The sequence below is a fragment of the Anabrus simplex genome, chromosome 10 (genome assembly GCF_040414725.1).
Source record: "Anabrus simplex isolate iqAnaSimp1 chromosome 10, ASM4041472v1, whole genome shotgun sequence".
NCBI lineage: Eukaryota > Metazoa > Arthropoda > Insecta > Orthoptera > Tettigoniidae > Anabrus > Anabrus simplex.
Genome location: NC_090274.1, coordinates 109,122,518 through 109,141,907, shown reverse-complemented (window position 1 = coordinate 109,141,907; position 19,390 = coordinate 109,122,518).

Sequence of the window (19,390 nt, the reverse complement as noted above, 5' to 3'; positions counted from 1 at the left end):
GACTGAGCTGAAGGCCTCGTGGTCGCCAATCCACGCTCCAAAGTTCAGAGCCCCTGAGGCCTCTTGGGCTTAAAAGTTTCCTGAAAGTCCAAATTAATTTTTAACGTCAATCCCCGAGAAAGTGTTGAGGAAAATTTTCGAGATATTAAAGAAGGTAAATGGAAGCTGAGAGAAATGAACGGCGAAGTGCAGAGAGCATAACACCACGAAAGTATAAACATTTTTTCATCCGGTTGTATCTTTAATTCCAAAGCGGTGACCTACATTTTTCGTGGGCTTAAAGGTTTCCTGAAAGTCCAAATTAATTTTTAACATCAAACCCCGAGAAAGTGTTGAGGGAAATTTTCGAGATATGAAAGAAGGTAAATGGAAGTTGAGAGGGAAGGAATTCGAAGTGCAAAGAGCATACAGCATGAAAGTAATTAAACCGTACGAAAGACGGTAAACTTTGCGTAATGTCGCATCGGAGTTCTGTTCATGACTTTTTTCTTTTCTTTACTAGAAGAAAACCGGACAGAGTGAAATGCAGGATCAAGATGGCAGTGACTTACACGATGTTCGCGTGTAATATTGTCGGTTGGAACTTTTGAATAATCCGTAATTCTAGGCTAAAATTTACCGTCTGAAGCACCAGAGTGAAGCTGCTAAGTAATGCTGTAGTGACTGTGGTTTTAAATGTGCATTGTGGAGATTAGTGTTCATTAAAGGATCAAACCAACACCTCCTAGATAATAAGGCCTAACAACAGCGTAGTGACGTCACGCTACGGAGGCGATGGCAATGCAGAGAAACGCGGAGCATAGTTAAACACAGACATGATTTTAATATTTTTTGCCAATGGAATAATTTATTTACTAACAAATAGCGTTTCAAATTTGAAGGATATTGAATTACACTGTCGTTATTACCGTATTTTAGTGACTGCCATTAAAGATAAACAGCAGACAGTTGTAAAACACGACAGCATTTTGCAATGTTAACTCACTTAGGCCGAATTGCTAACATCACAACAGAATGTTACAAACATATTTCAATTTAAATAGGCATTACGTGATCTTAAAAGAAAACTAGCACGTATAATATTAGCATAGGCCTAACATCTAGGCTGATGTAGCATCACTGGCAGTATATGCACATGAGCCTACAATGTTTCCTCCCTTGAAGTTCATGTATGGTTATGAGAATTTCGCCTACCATCGATGTTACTAATTTGTAATTCTGTTCGAAACCTTTATGTATTCCAGAAAGTATGTAAGTTTCTAACCTAATATTGGACTACCATTCGGGCTGGAGCCTACTCTTTTAAAAGTATTGACATATTGTGGCAACATTAAATTGCTACTGTCTCATAAATTTGTAAAAATCGCACGGCGCAACAGCCCTGAAGGGCTTGGCCTTGATCCTGCTCAGCCCGAAGGCCTGCAGATTACGAGGTGTCTTGGGTTCCGCAGGACGAATCCTTTCAGCCGTTATTCTTGGCTTTCTAGACCTGGGCCGCTATCTCACCGTCAGATAGCTCGCAAATGTAAACACGCAGGCTGAGTGGACCTCAAAGCAGCCCTCAGATCTAGGTAAAAATCCCTGACTTGGCCTGGAATCGAACCGGGGCCTCCGGGTAAGAGGCAGGCATTATATCCCCTCACCACGGGGTCGGCCATAAATTTGTAAACATGAGGAGATATCAGACAGAAGGTTGAACAAATAACAAGAAAATCATGCACATACTCCTTTATGAACTAAGAAATATTTTAACTATGGCTATTAAATTAACTGTGGGGACATCATCCTCGGTGTTCAATTCACCAACTAGGACTAGAATTAACTTATTTATTGAATCTTTCTACACATTGTTACACTCATTCCTTGTGATGCAGCTATGATGTTTTGTAACTAAAGAATATACCGCATTTGTATTAGTAATTTTGTCCACATATTCATTAGAAATATTTTTTACTTTAATAAAACCCGTTTAGAATAAAGGCCATGTCTTATAAGATGATTGCATATGCCCAGTATGGTTGCCTTGATGTATCGACGTACAGAAAAATTACTTACGTTCCCTTCATCACAGTACAACAACCATCAGGTAACAAACGTGTTTATTGTACTTTTCAGCTGTGTTGAAATTCTGTGTATGAGATATGTACTATCTTCAATGGCTCTCTTTATTGCTCCTTTCTATTCTACATTTTTGCCTGGTTCTTTTAACTACTCCTCTTCCAAGACCATGATTGTCAGAGACAGCAGTGGCTTATATCTTTTCCAACTGCCCATCATATTTATAGTCACATTCTGGCAGGATCAGTACCAGTTACTTCCCATAAAATATCACCGACTTTGAAATGCCTGTGGCATACCTGTAAAATAATGTATCACCGTGAGCGAAATTCGTGCATTTACAGAGTGAATCGGCCTACACCAGCAGCTCCTGTAGGTGGTATGTTTTAATGCGTATAATAATAATAATAATAATAATAATAATAATAATAATAATAATAATAATAATAATAATAATAATAATAATAATAATAATAATACCGTTGAAATAATGTATCCCATGATTGTGATCTAACATAACCTTATATCACTGAAGAGTAAATATGCCTACATATCACCAGCTGTTGCGTGTAGTTAAATACGTCATAGGCCTATACTCATTATGATTGTGTGAGAATGTAATAATAATAGTTACTCACCATTGAGTTATTAGTAAATCTGTAGTCTTGTCTTGGAATTGCACGTAAACATATCTGCCGCATAACCTCGTCTTTCGTAAACTTAATGCATGCACTTCGTTATCACTGCCGGAATTCTCCTTAAAGTTGAGTACGCAGCACATCAGTACCATTACGTACAACGGTATTAACAATTGGCACCATTAAACGAATTAAAACTCTTCTAATTTCAGCGTTACATGGCCAAACTCATTGCTGTGTTATTACTGAAAAGGTTCAAGCTTGCCTCCCGATTTTGACGTCACAGTATATTCCCAGAACAGTTGTGAGGCCTTATATATCTAGGAGGTGTTGATCAAACTCATCCCTATAACCTCATCCTGTTAGCTAACCGATAATGGCCGCCTCCAAAGACTTTAATATTACTTATCTAGACTCACAGAGCGCGCTGATGCTAAGCGGATTATTGAACACTTTCGCGCATCGCCATGTTGCGGGCGCTTCAGGTGGTGGTGGTGGTGATTATTGTTTTAAGAGGAAGTACAACTAGGCAACCATCCTCTATTTAACACTAATCAGAAGGAAAAATGGAAGGGATCCGACACTTCGAAAAATGAAGATATCGGCCAAAGAAAGACAAGGGCCACGAAGGGCGTGAAAATGAAAGACTCCCTAGCCCTCGCAAACCTAATAGCGTCGGGGTCGGAAAAGAACAAGAGTTGACCAAGGGAGGCCGAATAGGATAGATGAAAGAGGAGCCTGGCACAAGTAAGTGGAAGCAATGCCAGGACTCAGCTGAGGGCCCCGTGGTCGCCAACCCACGCTCCAAATTTCAGAGCCCCTCAGGTGCTGGTGGTGGTGATTATTGTTTTAAGAGGAAGTACAACTAGGCAACCATCCTCTATATAACACTAATCAGAGGGAAAAATGGAAGGGGGCCGACACTTCGAAAAATGAGGATATCGGCCAAAGGAAGACAAGGGCCACGAAGGGCGTGAAAATGAAAGACTCCCTAGCCCTCGCAAACCTAATAGCGTCGGGGTCGGAAAAGAACAAGAGGTGACCAAGAGAGGTCGGATAGGATAGATGAAAGTGAGGAGTCTGGCACAAGTAAGTGGAAGCAATGCCAGGACTCAGCTGAGGGCCCCGTGGTCGCCAACCCACGCTCCAAAGTTCAGAGCCCCTGAGGCCCCTTTTTTCGCCTCTTACGACAGGCAGGGGATACCGTGGGTGTTATTCTACCGCCCCCACCCACAGGGGGTGCGGGCGCTTCAGCTTAGAATGCATGGCTAGCACGTGATAATGTTTACAGACCCTTGCATGTTTTCGATTTGAATCATGCCTGTAAGTGGATATGGTTTTGTATTATATGTGACGGAGTGAAAATATATTGTCAAATATTTTCAAGGAGTGTGGGAGCTGATACATTACGTTAGTTAAATTGATCGGCAATATTAGGCCTAAAGTTTGGCATTGCCTGTGGCATGGAAAGATATTCACGAGGGTGAATTCGTGTGCAGCCTTCATTTGTACAGACTGCTATCAGAAGGGATCTGGTATTTCTTTTCACATGTGAGTAGGAATTGATCTGTTAAAAAGTAACTTTCATTTACCATAATCTAGAACTAAACAGGTTATAGGTGGTTGATGCAGAGTGGTGGTGGTGGTGGTGATTATTGTTTTAAGAGGAAGTACAACTAGGCAACCATCCTCTATATAACACTAATCAGAGAGAAAATATGGAAGGGACCGACCCTTCGAAAAATGAAGATATCGGCCAAAGGAAGACAAGGGCCACGAAGGGCGTGAAAATGAAAGACTCCCTAGCCCTCGCAAACCTAATAGCGTCGGGGTCGGAAAAGAACAAGAGTTGACCAAGGGAGGTCGGATAGGATAGATGAAAGTGAGGAGCCTGGCACAAGTAAGTGGAAGCAATGCCAGGACTCAGCTGAGGGCCCCGTGGTCGCCAACCCACGCTCCAAATTTCAGAGCCCCTGAGGCCCCTTTTAGTCGCCTCTTACGACAGGCAGGGGATACCGTGGGTGTTATTCTACCGCCCCCACCCACAGGGGGAGTTGATGCAGAGAACGCATGGACATGAAATTTAGAATATTTAGGCTTCTTTTTCTTGTTTGCGTTTTTCCAATCCATCAAGGATAGTTGTTTAGAACTTAAAAAGCTGTTCTGAAAAAGACTACATATTTTTCATACAAACTGTGTAGGGGTAATACAAATTTGATAAACCTGGGCCTAGAATCCGTAAGATATGATTGATACAACTTGATAAAACCTTCTAATATTAGGGTAAGGTACTGCTTCAAATGATCAATTATCTGAAAAATGCTTTATTAGTATCGTATGTCTTAATTTCTCCAATTTTTCCCACTTGCTTTGTAATAAAAGAATACAATTGTTAATATGCTATTCCAGAAAAAATCTGACAATATAAAGTCTAAACAAAGCTCACTACAATCTTGTCAATCCTAGTCTGCATTACAAAACGCTAATCAAATTAACTTTTCACTAAGATATTAATATATTTTGTTTGTAAGTGCTTTACTTTCAATTTCGTTTTATTTTCTTTCTGGTGTAAATCATGGTGCTCATATTAGAGAAAAATTAGAACGCACTTTCAATTTTTATGTGCTCAGAGAATGTTAATTCAGAATGAGTTTGTAAAAGCAGTAATATTTTAGAAGATAATATTATGAGGAGGGTTTTACATCTTAAATTAGAACATTCTTACTTAAGCCTAACCGGGCGAGTTGGCCGTGCGGTTAGGACCGCGCAGCTGTGAGCTTGCATCGGGGATATAGTGGGTTCGAACTCCACTGTCGGCAGCCCTGAAGATTGTTTTCCGTGATTTCCCATTTTCACACCACGCAAATGCTGGGGCTGTACTTTTAAGGTCACGGGCTCTTCCTTCCCATTCCTAGGTCTTTCCTATCCCATCGTCACCATAAGACCTATTTGTGCCGGTGCGACGTACAGCAAATTGTAAAAAATAAAACAAATGCTTGAACCACGCAGAGAAACTCAAACTAAACCTAGACATTAATTTCATTTTAAGAAATACACAATAGAAGACTAGCACCAGTGTAACGAATGTCAGGAAGCATTTACCTACATCCAAATCACACAAACATGTTAATTTAACTTCTACTCATCCAATTACGTTATTTCATATCCAAACCAAACCAAACCAAACCAAACCAAACCCCATGGCACAATAGGCCGAAAGGCCATGGCCTACCAAGCGACCGCTGCTCAGCTTGAAGGCCTGCAGATTACGAGGTGTCATATGGTCAGCACGGCGAATCCTCTCGGCCGCATGTCACCGTCAGATAGCTCAGCAATTGTAATCACGTATGCTGAGTGGACCTCGAGCCAGCACACAGATCCAGGTACAAATCTCTGACCTGGCCGGGGATTGAACTCGGAGCCTCCGGGTAAGAAGTAGACACGCTACCCCTGCACCGCAGAGCAGGCATTTCATATTCAGAAAATAAAAAAATACATGAATCTGATTGTTTTAGAAAGATTTCTGCAGTCATGTACTTTTTAAACAGTCTGTTCAGATAATTGAGTAAAATTTGCTGTAATGACTTCTCTGAGAGGAATCATAAGCTATGTACCTTTCATAGAAAGATTTTATTTCACAGGTTTCCCTTTTGTTGATATTGAAGATTATTGTTATCGGTACAGGAGAGAGTAAATATTTAGTGTATGTGTTCTCCAGTCTGCTGAGAGACAGGTAATTTTTATCTCACGATGTGTAATCATACTTAAGTTGTAGACCGCTTTTTGAACATGTCTTCATATTTTCAATAAAGCTAAATAATTGTTGATCCTAGGTTTCTCAAGAGATAGATTACCACGTGATTCTCGTCCTTCGAGTCTGTCCTTGCTATACGTACAATGTTCAAACACATCATTTATAAACATGACCCTTTTATTAAAGTGAGCGACATGATCATTTTCGAGGTACCGGTAGTATATTTTTTGTAGTAGTGTATTTTTCAGTCTTCTTATTTAGTCTGATAAAGGTTTCTTTTTTTAGGTGCGCCACCTATAGGCTATCCAAAGCATTTGTGTAGATTGTTCAGTTTTTATACAGAAGTATATTTTAATATTACCACAGTCTTGATATTATGTATATTTATTGCATGTGTACACGGTAGTCGGTGTAGCCTGTCATTGATTTTATAAGGCGAATGTTTTCATGTGTGCGAAATGTAAGTTAAAGCATGAGTTCCATACGACCTCCGCGTCAAGCTGAGGAGCGCCCGCAACATGGCGGTACGCGCATGGACATGTCTTCCCCAGTCACACGCTTCTGCGCAGCCAGCGGTGTGGGGCCTTGGCCGCCTCTGTTGATGGAGGTCGGCAAGATTTTTCTAACTCACTAAATCTAAATAATGAAAATCAGCAAGTCTCAAGTAAACTCATGAATCGACAGGATAAAGAAAGCATAATTCCCACCCGTACCGGTGAACCAGATAACGGTGGTGATTATTGTTTTAAGAGGAAGTACAACTAGGCAACCATCCTCTATATAACACTAATCAGAGGGAAAAATGGAAGGGATCCGACACTTCGAAAAATGAAGATATCGGCCAAAGGAAGACAAGGGCCACGAAGGGCGTGAAAATGAAAGACTCCCTAGCCCTCGCAACCTAATAGCGTCGGGGTCGGAAAAAGAACAAGAGTTGACCAAGTGAGGTCCGATAGGATAGCTGAAAGTGAGGAGCCTGGCACAAGTAAGTGGAAGCAATGCCAGGACTCAGCTGAGGGCCCCGTGGTCGCCAACCCACGCTCCATAGTTCAGAGCCCCTGGGGCGTAAACTAGTCAGATCGCGAATTTCGGGGGGGGGGATTATATATCTACAACAATAAGCATTCAATTATAAATTTCAGTATAAGGTGGTGGAGGTGGTGGAGGTGGTGGTGATTATTGTTTTTAGAGGAAATACAACTGGGCAACCATCCTCTATATAACACTAATCAGAGGGAAAAAAATGGAAGGGGTCCGACACTTCGAAAAATGAAGATATCGGCCAAAGGAAGACAAGGGCCACGAAGGGCGTGAAAATGAAAGACTCCCTAGCCCTCGCAACCTAATAGCGTCAGGGTCGGAAAATAACAAGAGTTGACCGAGAGAGGTCGGATAGGATAGATGAAAGTGAGGAGCCTGGCACAAGTAAGTGGAAGCAATGCCAGGACTCAGCTGGGGGGCCCCGTGGTCGCCAACCCACGCTCAAAAGTTCAGAGCCCCTGGGGCCCCTTTTAGTCGCCTCTTACGACAGGCAGGGGATACCGTGGGTGATATTCTACCGCCCCCACCCACAGGTGGGGGTCAATGAGAGTGGAGAATAGAAGTCATGGAATGCGCTTAGTGCGAGTTCAGCCGGAAGGGAGACGGAGGTCTTTAAACCTCCATGTGTCGAATTGCCATTCTTTTATTTTACATTATTATAGATTATTTTATCCCGTTCATGTATTACCAGGGCGATCGGGTCTCCGGAAGGGAGGCGCCGGTGGGCCATTTATTATTTTGTTTTGCTGTGTTTTAATGTTATTTTATCTCATTATTGTCTGAATTAGGTGGTGGTGGTGGTGATTGTTGTTTTAAGAGGAAGTACAACTAGGCAACCATCCTCTATATAACACTAATCAGAGGGAAAAACGGAAGGGATCCGACACTTCGAAAAAGTCTGAATTAGGAGAGTCTAAGTTGAAGGAGCTTGCCTAGGTTGGGCAATGTTATTTTTCTCCATTAACAGATCACTAATGTAGAAATTACTGTAGGTCTGGAGGAAAATAAAGTATAAAGAATAAAAGGAACCTGGAAAATCTACTCACATAAAAATAAGTCAGAGATGACGACCACGTGGTTATTGTATGTTATTTAAGTTCAGCTGCCAGTAGTTCTACCTGTGCAACATCTGTAAGCGAAAGTTTGCCTTAATATCCAAAATACTGGACTGCTCAACAATCAGAAAACTTCTTGAATACATGCCCTTGGCTAGTTATTTAAGATCAGAAAAGTTGTTGTATGGTTGTTCAAAGGGACTGGAAATTGGTTTCGGTGTGAAAGAGAATCAGAACCTCAAAAGAACGGGAAAACAATGAGATTACGTATTATGGAAGCAAGAAATGGGAAGGAAATACGTTCATCATAAAAAGGCAAGGCAAACAGAAGAATCTGAGATAAAGTTAGCCTTGCAGAGAAGCTGCAATTACAACATCTTATTCGTAAACAACTGAGTACACAGTATGCAGATACCAATAAGGGTTTTCGTACACCATACAGTGCAGAAAAATGTTGCATTTCATATTATGTAGGTGCCTCCTCGGCTCAGACGGCAGCGCGTCGGCCTCTCACCGCTGGATACCGTGGTTCAAATCCCGGTCACTCCATGTGAGATTTGTGCTGGACAAAGCGGAGGTGGGACAGGTTTTTCTCCAGGTACTCCGGTTTTCCCTGTCATCTTTCATTCCAGCAACACTCTCCATTCTCATTTCATAGCATCTATCAGTCATTAATAAAGTCACATTGGGACTGGCGACCCCATCGTACTAATAGCCTATATATGATTCATTCATTTCATTCCTGACCCGGTCAATGACTGGAAAACAGGTTGTAGGTTTTCATTTTTTTTTTCATTTTCATATTATATAACAAGTACCCTGATTTAATAAATCTACAGGTAGCCAGTACACTGGAAAAGGGTATAGGCTTCAAGATTCCTACATCAGCCTCCAGTATAACTGATTGTATTAATATTATGCGAGCAAATAGTTCCAGCTAATTCTAAATTGTCGGTTATTATAGATGAATCGTCAACAATAACATAAGAATTACTTTTAATAGTATATATCCGTGCATATTTCAGTAGAGACGAAACAATATTTTTTCTTTAAATTGCTATCCAGTAATTGGAGTCTTTAATTTATATTCTAGTGGCCTTTCACATGAAAATTTAACAAATAATTTCATTGGTACGGTATATGTAAAGATGGCGCGAGTTCAATATTGTGTAAAAGTTTGGTGCGCTAAAATGACTGAGTCTGAAGTATCCTGCTATTACCAAATGGTATGGTATGTGTCATAGAAGAGAACTGAATATGTGTAAAACCGTAAACTCCGTGTCTGGAGTAAATGCATTTCAGATGTTCATGGATAAAGTCTATTTGCTGAATCATAGATAGCCAAAAAATCATTATCAACTGCTGGCAATCCTAGGCCTACAAATAGCAAAAATAGGCACGGATAGCTTTATCACATAGAGCTGCTGAGGCAACCGTAAAGAGTTACATAAACATCTCCTAATGGCATCTGATGATCAGAATCACAGTTCTAAAGAGCGTTCAATGTATAAAGGTCGCTGTCCTTTTGTTTGTTCTCACAAGTTTGTGTTTAATTTATCACTACTATAATTCCCAAAGTGATGCTGCCAATATATCAGAGTTCAAAGGACTTACTGAACCGCTGCTTACGCTATTATACAAGGCCTCACTGATCGTGAAACTGATTCCCACTCGGTCACGTGAAACACATCGTTTTGCCGCTAGGTGCGCTCTTCTTAATCATGAAATTGCGCAGGCGAAGTACTCATTCAAACATTCACGAGCGTGTCAAGATGTCCACTGAGTGAGCAAATGTCATGGGATAGCGGAGCACTGATGCGCAGGTGTGTTGTCTGCGCACCACACGCCCCCTGGGCCAGCGGCAGTTGTATAGGAGACCTTGTGAGCAGTGGCTGTGCATGTGAAAGGTGTAACATGGAACGTCGTCGTGAGCTGACACCGTTCGAACGGGGTATGGTGGTCGGTGCCCGACGGATGGGAAGTGCGATTTCGGAAGTGGTGCGGGAATTCGGCTTCACACGATCAACCATGTCTAGGGTGTATCGTGAATGGTTGAATGCGGGTATCACCGTCCACAACAGACGAACGACCGGCCGTCCAGCCACCCTCGATGACCGTGAGTGGTGGTGATTATTGTTTTAAGAGGAAGTACAACTGGGCAACCATCCTCTATATAACACTAATCAGAGATAAAAATGGAAGGGGTCCGACACTTCGAAAAATGAAGATATCGGCCAAAGGAAGACAAGGGCCACGAAGGGCGTGAAATGAAAGACTCCCTAGCCCTCGCAAACCTAATAGCGTCGGGGTCGGAAAAGAACAAGAGTTGACCAAGGGAGGTCGGATAGGATAGATGAAAGTGAGGAGCCTGGCACAAGTAAGTGGAAGCAATGCCAGGACTCAGCTAAGGGCCCCGTGGTCGCCAACCCACACTCCAAAGTTCAGAGCCCCTGGGGCTCCTTTTAGTCGCCTCTTACGACAGGCAGGGGATACCGTGGGTGTTATTCTACCGCCCTCACCCACAGGGGGATCGATGAACGTGACCGGCGACATCTGAGATGGATTGTCAATAGTGACAGACGTGCAACCGTGCAGCAAATCACGGCTCAATTCAACACAGGCCGTCCTAGACACGTCTCCCAGTGGACAATCCGTAGGAACATGTGTTCTATGGGGTATGGGAGCCGGCGCCGCACACGGGTGCCACTGTTAACCCAATGTCATCGGGCACAACGACGCGCATTTGTCGCCAGTACCAGGGATGGACACTGGAACAATGGCGTAACGTGATATGGTCGGACCAATCACGACTTCAACTGCACAATGCCGATGGTAGACACCGTGTATGGCGCAGACCACATGAAGCGATGGATCTCGCCTGCCTCGAAGGTGTGGTCCAGGGCGCTGGTGTCTCTGTTGTGGTCTGGGTGCATTTTCCTGGTATGGAATGGGCCCCATCGTTGTTCTGGTGGTGGTGGTGGTGATTATTCTTTTAAGAGGAAGTACAACTAGGCAACCATCCTCTATATAACACTAATCAGAGGAAAAAGTGGAAGGGATCCGACACTTCGAAAAATGAAGATATCGGTCAAAGAAAGACAAGGGCCACGAAGGGCGTGAAAATGAAAGACTCCCTAGCCCTCGCAAACCTAATAGCGTCGGGGTCGGAAAAGAACAAGAGTTGACCAAGAGAGGTCGGATAGGATAGATGAAAGTGAGGAGTCTGGCACAAGTAAGTGGAAGCAATGCCAGGACTCAGCTGAGGGCCCCGTGGTCGCCAACCCACGCTCCAAAGTTCAGAGCCCCTGAGGCCCCTTTTTTCGCCTCTTACGACAGGCAGGGGATACCGTGGGTGTTATTCTACCGCCCCCACCTAAAGGGGGATCTTTATCCCTCAGCTTTGCGTCGTAGGTGGCTGAGTGGTGGTGGTGGTGATTATTGTTTTAAGAGGAAGTACAACTAGGCAACCATCCTCTGTATAACACTAATCAGAGAGGAAAATGGAAGGGGTCCGACGTTTCGAAAAATGAAGATATCGGCCAAAGGAAGACAAGGGCCACGAAGGGCGTGAAAATGAAAGACTCCCTAGCCCTCGCAAACCTAATAGCGTCGGGGTCGGAAAAGAACAAGATTTGACCAAGAGAGGTTGGATAGGATAGATGAAAGTGAGGAGTCTGGTACAAGTAAGTGGAAGCAATGCCAGGACTCAGCTGAGGGCCCTGTGGTCGCCAACCCACGCTCCAAAGTTCAGAGCCCCTGAGGCCTCTTTTAGTCGCCTCTTACGACAGGCAGGGGATACCGTGGGTGTTATTCTACCGCCCCCACCCACAGGGGGATGTAGGTGGCTGAAGAAGAGCTGGATATCATCGCTTATTTGATTCCTCGGCAAGACATAATGCAAATGTACTGTATACTTATGAGGTACTGTATTTTACGCAGGCCACAGTGGATGGGTAGTCAAGACCAATCCCTGATATATTTCCCACGTGAATCTTTTCACTTTCTCTGGATTAATTTGAATCTTCTTAATATATGACAACAAATAATTAATTAACCAACTTAGGCGTTCATCTTAAATGCTGAAAAGTGCCATTTTGTTCTCATTCTTGGAACAGCCTATGTCTTATGTGAGGTGTTGCAGACGTCACGCGCATTGAACCATTTCAGATGATGCTTTATTCTTTTAAACTGTCTCTTTATTTAATGCTCTCGGGACAAACCACCTCCATACTTCTCAAACTAGCGATTGTTTCATAGGAAAATACCATTTTAGCTCTTGCTACATTCATTTTCTCCAAATTTGTCGGGCAAATTACGTTTTTGGTTAGTTTCATTACCGATTTCATGACGGAATATTTCTGAAGTTTAAAAAGGCCTCTCAAATGTCCGCCTGCCACGGTAGCATTGTTTACAAAATATGTCCCGTGACAAATGTTGGGATCGCACGATTTACATGACGTGACAGGGGCCTAGTTTCATCAGCTGAATGTCGTATGTCATGCACCTCCTCCGCACAATGTTTCGACATTGAACATTCACTGAAAACTTGAAATGAAATTCCACTACCTTTATATTCTCGTGAAGGAGCACAGCAATAAACCATGACTGGATCTGCGAGTGCTTAACATCAGAAGAATACACACATTCACAGGCAACTCAAAGGCGCGAACTTGGCAGACAGGGGGCAAGAAAGCGATCCTGGCGGCCCAGCATTGAACTTCATGATGACCACTTCGATAGCGTCTTATGGGCTCTATTTCAAGGTCTTGAATTATAACGTAGGCAACGGCTATTCCTACAACACTCCATCTTCAGGCCTGACCGCTATGTGCGCTGGCAATAATGAGGTCCTGCGATATATCACGAAGTGGCACGTATTCTCTGTAGTGCATTTGATACATGCATATTTCAAGAAGTTTTAGGTCATAGAAATCCGAGCCCTAGTTAGTACCAATAGTTCTTTGTACTCTTTTCTTTTACTACACAATACAATTCTTGATTCACGCCCCCATGTTGTTCTAAATGCTTTCATTAATTCGGTCTTTTTCATTCTGCATTCTTCAATGTATCAATCACTATTTCCCCTTATGCTGGTGTGCCCCGACTTGCCTTGTGTACCGGCCCTTCATATTACACTACAATCCGCTGGACTTGTTCTCCACAGACTGACCGCCATTTTGAACGATCAGCTAACTCTCCCGCTCACCTGACGTCGTTCTAAAGGCGCGTCCAGACTTGTAACAGAACATCGTAACGCAACCGCGTCGCGCTCCTGTCTGGACGGTACTGCGTAATTTCGTCGCGCAACCTTAGGCCGCAACATGAACGATACGTATCGAGGTTCGCTCCGTTCCACTACTTGTCGGTTTTCCCACGTCACATCAAAGAGCTGCGTGCACGGAAGTTACAGCAAGCTTGGACGTACACAGGACCTCGGTGCGTAACACGCCGCCTCTGTCTGCTTGATCAGTAAACATGGAGTGGATCGAGCAAAACACACTGCATTTTATTGAAATGTACAGAGCTAAGGAAATTTTGTGGCTAGCTAGCCATCCCATTAATTTCAACAAAATTTTAAGGAATGTTGCATGGGAGGAGCTGGCGACGGAACTGGACACAACGGCCGAGGAATGCCGGAAGAAAATGACGTCCTTGCTTTCTTCACTCCGAAAGGGAACAGGTGTGTATAAATAAAACTATGTAATATTACTTATAAAATATGGCATCAGACTTTAAATGGCACGACGCATTCTTAAGCTTTCCGCTTTAAACAGTGTGTACGGGACTATGTTACGACGTTTGAATATGTGCATTGTTTTATGTTCAGCAACTAACGAGGTGTATGGTTTGCTTTTAAGAGTCTGCAGTTCCTATGGCACACTATGTAAGTTCATAATTCATTGCACCTGTGTTATTTTTGGGGTCAGTATTTACCAGTGATCAAGAATGGTAGAGGCTAATATGGATCGCCGTGTTGTTTCTTCACTCCACACTTGAACGTGTAAATCTACGTTTTTGTTCCTAGATCCACTTTATGTTTCAACTATTCAACAGATTGTAGAGTAACAGCAAACTGTTCATATCCTATAGCATGTGAATTTTACGAAAATATGCACGCGTAATTATCTTGCCACGGAATCTGTCTCTCATGTTGGAAAAATTGCCCTAACTCGTCTCTTAACACTTTCGCCGATGAGCTTGATCTACGTGGCACCTTTTTGATAGGAAGTAATGACGTCATGTTATCAATGTCGGCTCTCCAGTTTCCCTCCTTTAATTGTCCGTCTGTTTCATGATCTAATGTCCCAGGTGGATTGTAAAGATTGACTGAGTCACGGCTTCGTCTTAAGAAATTGTGTAGATGACTTACTGCCATCACAATCAATTCAGCCTTGTAAGGCTGTAGCAGCATTGGCTTTCGAAGTACTCGAAAGACAACTGAAACAATACCGAACACATTTTCCACCACTCTACGTGCTCGGCAGAGTCGATAATTGAAACGCCGTTCTAATGAATACTTCAGATGAATCCCTGGATGCCGTTTCATTAAGTTCTCACTAAGAGCAAACGCATCGTCCCCGATGAAAGAGTATGGAACTGGAATTTGTCTTCCTTTTTAGGGCTCCGCTTTTGGTAAACACAAGCTGTTCTGTTGTAGTTTATTGTTCAACTGACAATGCTTGAAAACATCACCGTCCGAAATTCTGCCTTGGCAACCAACATCCACAAATAAAAAGTTGTAATGGGCGTCTACCAGTGCGAAAAGAACAATGCTGAACGTAGTTTTATAGTTAAAGAACTCGCTACCACTCTTAATAGGTGCTTGTAGGACTACATGTTTGCCGTCCAGGACTCCTAAACAATGAAGCAAGTTCCACATGCGTTCATAGTTTTGTGCCACAGCCTGCCATCCTTGTTCTGTTGTAGGAATCTGTAAATAATAATAATAATAATAATAATAATAATAATAATAATAATAATAATAATAATAATAATAATAATAATAGTAGTAGTAGTAGTAGAAGTAGTAATATATATGTTAAACATGTATGAGTAGCCTATACACGATGATGCCGGCACCAGACAACGAACAAGAACAAAAAGATACACAACATGCGAAAGGCACCACAGGAACTATATCGTCTCACCCGGAGCCTGTTTCCCATAAATGGAAAAGACGAGTTGAGGACGAGAGACTAGAAACGGCATTTGAAATACTGGCGGCATCTGCAAGCAAACGTCACGAGGAGGACGAATGCCAGATCTTCGGAAATTTGGTTGCCAAAAGAAGGCAGAAATATTCACCAATAACTCGAGCCGAAGTTGAACATGCTATGATGAACATTTTACTTCGTGCAGACCGGGGACAGTATGACCACTTTCCCCATCCACTCCCTTCTCCGGTTCACTCTACATATTCCCAATATCCCCATCATGCTGCACAGCATAATGTTCATCAGCTGCCGAACCCAGGTTACACTGTTTCAACATCCACTCCTTCAGCTTCCCTAACCTCACCGAATACTACCACTACACCCAATTCTCCTCACTCCAACTCCAATCTGTCAACTAAGTCAAGTACAATAAGCAATTCCCACGATGTGGATATGGATTTTCAGGACTTGATTAGACTTACAAAATAGTGTTTCTGTGTTGAATAACCAATTAAAATAGATAATGTTTGATGATTGTAACATAGAATATCCCAGCAATAAATTCCTTACTTACGTTTATATTTTCTTTCAGTGCTTCAAGCAGGGCTGACAAACTTCCGGTACGATAACACTAATATTTTGAAAAGATACTGCAGACTAGTGTTTGAATCACCGGTTGCTAGAAATCGTACTGTCACTGCCAGTCTCTCTTGCACCGAGATAGCCTCTCTGAATATGGTATCCTTCTTAGCAACCTTAGGCCCTATCAAATCGATGAGGTATTCAAAGTCTGTAGGTGACATTCTAGTAAAAGTTTTATAATGCCCACTAACTCTCTGAAACTTCATGTCAGCCAGCAAATTTGAACCACCATGTGTAGTTCTATGTGAATATAGCTGAGTTTGCCACCATCGCATGTGTTACCGTTTGGTTGCATAATGCAAATAAATATAGGCTGCTGCAGCTATGTCCATATTTTAAAGCTGCACTGTCTCAACTGGTGGAACGCTGGTAGGTTACGCGTTACGACCTGCAGCGCGGGGTAGAAAAGTTTACCTCGCAACCGCGGTGCGTAACATTGCCCCGTTTAACCTTGGCGCGCGACATGGTTACGTTACAGAGTTAGGCGCGTATGTCTGTACCCGCCTTAATGTCTCACACATTCTACAGTAGAATGAACTGTCGATCATATAAAAACGCCTCTTCTCGCGTAGCTGGACAGGTTGAACGAGAGGTCCAAAGAGGATGGAGAGGTCCATCCCCGCTAGAGTGCGAGCACACCACACTGGACAGAGCTGGTGCTCTAGTGGTGGTGGTGGTGGTGGTGATTATTGTTTTAAGAGGAAGTACAATTGGGCAACCATTCTCTATACAACACTAATCAGAGGGAAAAAAGAAAGGGATCCGACACTTCGAAAAATGAAGATATCGGTCAAAGGAAGACAAGGGCCACGAAGGGCGTGAAAATGAAAGACTCCCTAGTCCTCGCAAACCTAATAGCGTCGGGGTCGGAAAAGAACAAGAGTTGACCAAGGTAGGTCGGATAGGATAGATGAAAGTGAGGAGCCTGGCACAAGTAAGTGGAAGCAATACCAGGACTCAGCTAAGGGCCCCGTGGTCGCCACCCCGCGCTCCAAAGTTCAGAGCCCCTGGGGCCCCTTTTAGTCGCCTCTTACGACAGGCAGGGGATACCGTGGGTGTTATTCTACCGCCCCCACCCACAGGGGGATGGCGCTCTAGTCCCTTCGACTGCTGCTGTTTTGATTTCAGGTGAGACATAGAGATCAAGTCAAGGTGGTGATTATTGTTTTAAGAGGAAGTACAACTAGGCAACCATCCTCTATATAACACTAATCAGAGGGAAAATATGGAAGGGGTCCACACTTCGAAAAATGAAGATATCGGCCAAAGGAAGACAAGGGCCACGAAGGGCGGTGGTGGTGGTGATTATTGTTTTAAGAGGAAGTACAACTAGGCAACCATCCTCTATATGACACTAATCAGAGGGAAAAATGGAAGGGGTCCGACACTTCGAAAAAAGAAGATATCGGCCAAAGGAAGACAAGGGCCACGAAGGGCGTGAAAATGAAAGACTCCCTAGCCCTCGCAAACCTAATAGCGTCGGGGTCGGAAAAGAACAAGAGTTGACCAATAGAGGTCGGATAGGATAGATGAAAGTGAGGAGCCTGGCACAAGTAAGTGGAAGCAATGCCAGGACTCAGCTAAGGGCCCCGTGGTCGCCAACCCACGCTCCAAAGTTCAGAGCCCCTGGGGCTCCACGAAGGGTGTGAAAATGGAAGACTCCCTAGCCCTCGCAAACCTAATAGCGTCGGGGTCGGAAAAGAACAAGAGTTGAGGTAGTGGTGATTATTGTTTTAAGAGGAAGTACAACTAGGCAACCATCCTCTATATAACACTAATCAGAGGGAAGAAATGGTAGGGATCCGACACTTCGAAAAATGAAGATATCGACCAAAGTAAGAGAAGGGCCACGAAGGGCGTGAAAATGAAAGACTCCCTAGCCCTCGCAAACCTAATAGCGTCGGGGTCGGAAAAGAACAAGAGTTGACCAAGAGAGGTCGGATAGGATAGATGAAAGTGAGGAGCCTGGCACAAGTAAGTGGAAGCAATGCCAGGACTCAGCTGAGGACCCCGTGGTCGCCAACCCACGCTCCAAAGTTCAGAGTCCCTGGGGCTGTACCTGCTGATCTGTTGTGCACACATATCTATTCTAGTAAAAGGTTGTTGTTATAATTATCGAAATTATCTTTTCGTTTTATTGTATATATTGTTACCATCCTCTACGTCCCGGATCCCTGTGGGCTGTATTCCACTGCGCACAAGTGTTTAGTTATTATTATTATTATTATTATTATTATTATTATTATTATTATTATTATTATTATTATTAGTATTATTATTATTAGTAATATTGATGTTAAACCTGTACTCTGTCATTGAGCAGTAGCTTCGGCCTAGCACAGTAACAGTTCGCAAGAACATAATAGCAGTAACACGAAATGTAACACGCTGTGTCCGCATCTTATGTTTACTATCAAGACTGTGTTTCTATTACTTTTATACCTAATTTTAGGATTATAGAGCTATTTTAGATGTAGGGGGTGCCCTAACATGTGGACTGGTCATCCGCCCATGTTAGTGGCAGCTTAGTAGATTCAGTTGGTGTGTTTTTAGTTCTGTTTTATAATTATTCAGTTTCTTTGGTTGTAATGGTTCTTTCTGTTTTATGTAATGTGGCATTGTGAACATGTATTTGGGCGAACAGCCTGTAATGTTCAATAAATTCATATTAGGTTTATTGGCTCATCTACTTAGTTGTCACCTCGGGAAGACAGCAGTGGGAATTTGTTTTTAACCACCTCATTATTTTATTTTATTAAGTTATTTTGGTATTGTATAAAATATTATTCTGTTTATTTGGACTCAAGAACATTTTACTTGACTATTTAAAAGAATGCTTTCGCTTTTGTTTGTGTTATGAAAATTAATTCAATCCTGTACAAAATTTATCTGTTGATTTCAACTGTCGAAACATCCGGTAGTTCTGTAAGAGTTGCTTGCAATTTCGTAAGCCTGACCTTTCTTTATCTATGTGTCAGCAACAATAATAAAGATTTTAACTGGTGATCCAAAAGGTGACTTCTCTATTCTAACTGGTTTATGTTGGTG